The following is a 5,589-nucleotide window of genomic DNA, read 5'->3' as shown; positions in this document are numbered from 1 at the left end:
GAGAAATTTTTGTACAGACAAAGTCAATATGATCGCTCCAACTCAACTTACTGTTTAATACAACACCTAAAAAATTTACAGATTCATAAAATTTCAAACGTATATCACCAATTTTTAAAATCATATCATCAGTATTATACTGCACACCTCCGCGTTTAAAAAGTACACATTGTGTTTTACTTATATTCAAAGTGAGCATATTGCACTTAAACCAATTATGTACTTGATAAAGATTTTTGTTTAAAAGTTCAATCAACACATTGATATCATTATGAGAGGCAAGAAGTGAGGTGTCGTCCGCATATAAAATAAAATGAGATTCATGGCAAGAATTGACAATATCGTTTATATAAATCAAAAACAGTAAAGGTCCAAGAATGGATCCCTGAGGCACACCCGTATTGATATTTCTAAAAGACGAATGAAAAGAATCATAAACAGTGAATTGTTTCCGCCCACATAAATAAGATCTAAACCACTTAAGACAGACACCACGAACACCATAATATTGCAATTTTTGAAGTAAAATTTCATGAGAAAGACAATCAAATGCTTTAGAAAGATCCATGAATATTGCCAAAACTTCTTTACCATCATTCATTTCTTGAATTATTCTGTCTTGTATTTCTATAACTGCCATGTCTGTAGACAGATTTTGCCGGAATCCATACTGACTATCGTATAATAAATCATATTGAAGCAAGAAATCATAAAAACGAGTAAAAGCTATTTTTTCTAATATTTTTGAAAAACAAGGCAAAATAGATATTGGACGGTAATTTGTGAATATTCTGGGATCATCTTTTTTAAAAACTGGAACAACTTTTGAAACTTTCATTTTGGATGGTACGATACCAGTACTTAACGAAAGATTACAAACATGCAAAAAAGGTTCAACAATGTAAGGTAAAACATATTTAACCACAGTTGGATCAATATCATCAAATCCGCTGCTTTTCCCAGACTTTAATGCCTTTCCAATATCTAAAATTTCATCTACTGTGGCTGGTTTAAAAAACAAAGTATTAAAAACAGGTTTATTCATATAAATAGAAAAATCTTTATTATGCGCCACATTATTAGCGGATATGTTTGATCCAATATTAACGAAATATTCATTAAAATGTTCAGCAATATCAGCGGTATCATGAATATCAGTTCCATTGTGCGAAAAAGTTTGTTCTTTATTGGTAATAATCTTTTCTTTCCCTAAAATTGTATTAATGAATTTCCATGTCTCTTTTGAATTGTTTTTGATTAAATCAAACTTTTTCGAATAAAAACCCTTCTTTGCTCTGCGTAAGCAAAGAGTAACTTTATTACGAATTTTCTTATACCTTTCATAATTTGATTCAAGGGGAAAGTTGATATATTTCTTATAACATTTATTTTTATTTTTGATAAGTTTTAAAAGTTCACTTGTAACCCAAGGTTTTCTGATTTCTTGTTTGTTCTTATTCTTGATTTCTCTCTTAGGTAAATGCACATCATACAGATTAATGAATATTTCGTAAAACACATTATACGCCCCCTCGGGGTCATTTTGTTCATACACTCTTGACCAATCCGTGTCTGCTAGGTCAGCACAAAGGGTAACGAGATTTTCTTTAGTAATCTTCCTGAATATTTTTGGCTTCTTACTGTTACGTTTCTCCTCTGGATGTAATGATATATGAAATATTGGTAGGTGATCAGAAATATCTGTCATCAGGATGCCTGACAGAGTGGAGATGGTATTATCATTTGTGAATATATTGTCGATAGTTGTGGCTGACGTTGCGCTGACGCGAGTTGGTCTATCTACCAAGGGGTGAAATCCGGAAGAAGCAGTTACATTTACGAACTCCAGTATTGATGGACTTATGTCTTTTTTAGTCAAATCGATGTTATAATCTCCCATCAAATATACAAAATTTTGTTTTATATTGAATTCACTGATCAGTTTTTCAAAGAAAGGAGTGAATGTAGAAATGGAATATTTTGGTTGGCGATATATCACTCCGACTATGATATTTTGAAATAATTTACAATTTATTTTAATGAATAACTGATCAACTCCTTCACATTGCTCCTTAGACTCATAATGTGTAAAGCTTAGCTCTTCTCGGATGAAGAGGCCAACTCCACCCCCACGACCAGTTGGTCGGTCAACATGGATAAATTTGTAACCGTCGAGTGCAAAAGGAACATATATAGCTGAGTTTATCCACGTTTCAGATATAGCTATCACTGAAAACTTAAATTCGATGCATGAAAGGTAAGTATGTATTCTTTCAAAATTTTGGCACATGCTCCTTGCATTGAAATGAATCATGCTGAAGTTTTTTGTCACTGAGCAATTTTGTATGACATCATTCAGTTCAGAAGTCAAAAAATATTTAGTTGGGATGGGATTAAAAATCTTATCTATTTCATGTTCAACTTGATAATCATTAGGATCTATATTGGGAGAATTCACAAAATTGCCTGTGGATTTTTTCATCGGCGTTTTTTGATCAGCTAATTCACTCCAATCCATACATTTCTTCGTGGGTTCAGTAAATGAGGACGAATGAAAAGGTAAGTACTGGAAAATGCATTTTGTGCATCTCCAATTGATAAATGAGTAATGAATGTCATCATATTGTTCCTTATTTATTCCCGCACAAGTAATGTGCATCCAGGCAGAACATGAAGTACATTGTAGTCCTCCCTGATTGTTTTTTACTGCTTTGGCACATGATACACAGGGGTATCTTAGAGTCATGAGAATATCAAACAACTTTTAAAATGAATCAGCGCAATAAGGAAAAAAATTCAAATTGCCCGTGTCAAATAGAAATTACCAACGGAAAAGAAAAAGAAAAAGATGTATGTAGATGTATGTAGATTTATACACGTGATATAGCACAGTATGTGTGCCGCTTCTGCACATCTCAGTGACAATATTCATTTTGCATTTAATGAATCGGCGTCTGCTTCAAATAATCAATGATCATATTGCAATGATGGTACATGCATGCGAAGTATACATGTATACGCATCAATCCTTCTGATTATTGTACTTACGTTTCCAGTGACAAATGACACAGAACAATGTTCGTGCGTTTACCTACGATTTAATGGTGGATATCTTTGTGCATATCAACTTCACAATATCAGCAATTTTCAACTTAAACTTCACATGGTACAACCAGGTTATACTCATATCCTTGGCATGACTGTCCTAACTCATTTTAAATACGGAATATAAACTACCACGATTACCCTCAGGGAAGGACCCGGGTAAATTTTTTCCAAATCATCTTTTCATTCTTAGAATTATTTCCTGTAACTTTCAGCACCTATACATATGCGCAACATGGAATTACCATCATGTGCGTACCATGATACTCACTGCATCCAACAGTCGAGTACTTCCGGCCCCCCCCCCCCCCTGGCCATTGAGTAATAGAGTCCCTGCATTGAACAGGCGAACAGTATTACTTAGACCAGCGAGTACAGGCTATATCGAATATACATATAACCCCCCCTGGCCATTAAATGCAATAGAGTTCCCTGCATGAAAAACAGGCGAACAACATCACGACCAGTGAGTACAGGTTATAACGCGTTCGAACCCCCCCTGGCCTTAAAAATGCACTAATGTTCCCTGCCTTTAATAAACACAAGCGAACAGAAATACGACCAGCGAGTACAGGTTATCCGCCATCAGGACTTAACTGCCTGGTAAACCACTTGGTGCTGTAAAGAAACAATGGCCAATTAGAATAATCAAATCATGTTTCCAAAAGTCAACCTTCCCATGAGGCAATCTACTGTGGTGTGCCACAAATGCAAATAATGCGAAGGGGCGAAAAAATGACAATTTTCCGCCCAAAACGAATTGGAAAATCATAAATATGTATTATATATACGTGAATATGTATATATTTTTTCAAGGACACGAACTTGTACTCAGAGTCATCCTGATTTGCTATAGGACAACCCCGGAGTCGGAACCGCCACCAGCCCCAACCACCGCCCGAGCAGCATCAGGTCGCCATTTATTGGACAAGTTACGCCAGCAAGAACGCACACCGCCCTGCTGACCCTGCCCCCCAAAACGACAAAACACTGCCCCGAACGGTAGAGGGGAAGACGGCGGCCCCAACCCGTACCCCAGGATTGGGTGAAAACCTGCTAAAAAACCGTGATACGGAAAAATTGTGCAGGAAAGCCCCAACCTGTCAAGCATTGCTTCGACATCAAGATCTACATGACTGAGGCACATAAATTGATAGCACTATATCATACATTATATCACGTTAAATTGGCCATAACGCCAAACTGAATGTTATATCCGAAACAACTGTTTATTAATGAATTCAAATGGCGGTGCAATGGGGTATGGCGGTGGGTTAATAAAATTGCGAGAGCTAACAACGAACACAACCATCCACCATCAAATCGGCAGGCAAAATGTGCATGTGAACGTCAACCGTGGGAATTTGCCTATTCTTCGCTAATCTGCATTGCTAAGTATAGGCTACAAGTAAATATGCGCGCTCTTTCACACCGCGCTATTAACACATGAGGAACGCGCGGCAACCTCTAAGAAAAATGCCGGCAAGCTCTTGATATAACTAGCTGCCGCTCAGCGGTTAAATCAAAGGAGGTCGCCGCGCACAACCGCTGTCACCGACAACGTAAACCATTTATATCGCACTAAAGTACGATAAAAGTTATTACGTTTCCAGTGACAAATGACACAGAACAATGTTCGTGCGTTTACCTACGATTTAATGGTGGATATCTTTGTGCATATCAACTTCACAATATCAGCAATTTTCAACTTAAACTTCACATGGTACAACCAGGTTATACTCATATCCTTGGCATGACTGTCCTAACTCATTTTAAATACGGAATATAAACTACCACGATTACCCTCAGGGAAGGACCCGGGTAAATTTTTTCCAAATCATCTTTTCATTCTTAGAATTATTTCCTGTAACTTTCAGCACCTATACATATGCGCAACATGGAATTACCATCATGTGCGTACCATGATACTCACTGCATCCAACAGTCGAGTACTTCCGGCCCCCCCCCCCCCCCCCCCCCTGGCCATTGAGTAATAGAGTCCCTGCATTGAACAGGCGAACAGTATTACTTAGACCAGCGAGTACAGGCTATATCGAATATACATATAACCCCCCCTGGCCATTAAATGCAATAGAGTTCCCTGCATGAAAAACAGGCGAACAACATCACGACCAGTGAGTACAGGTTATAACGCGTTCGAACCCCCCCTGGCCTTAAAAATGCACTAATGTTCCCTGCCTTTAATAAACACAAGTGAACAGAAATACGACCAGCGAGTACAGGTTATCCGCCATCAGGACTTAACTGCCTGGTAAACCACTTGGTGCTGTAAAGAAACAATGGCCAATTAGAATAATCAAATCATGTTTCCAAAAGTCAACCTTCCCATGAGGCAATCTACTGTGGTGTGCCACAAATGCAAATAATGCGAAGGGGCGAAAAAATGACAATTTTCCGCCACACGGGCATAGCCCGCCGCCACTGAGCATGGGCTTAATTATATATAATATGTGACCCTGCACC

The sequence above is a fragment of the Diadema setosum genome, chromosome 3 (genome assembly GCF_964275005.1).
Source record: "Diadema setosum chromosome 3, eeDiaSeto1, whole genome shotgun sequence".
NCBI classification, from domain to species: Eukaryota; Metazoa; Echinodermata; class Echinoidea; order Diadematoida; family Diadematidae; genus Diadema; species Diadema setosum.
Note: the sequence above shows the minus strand (reverse complement) of the source record.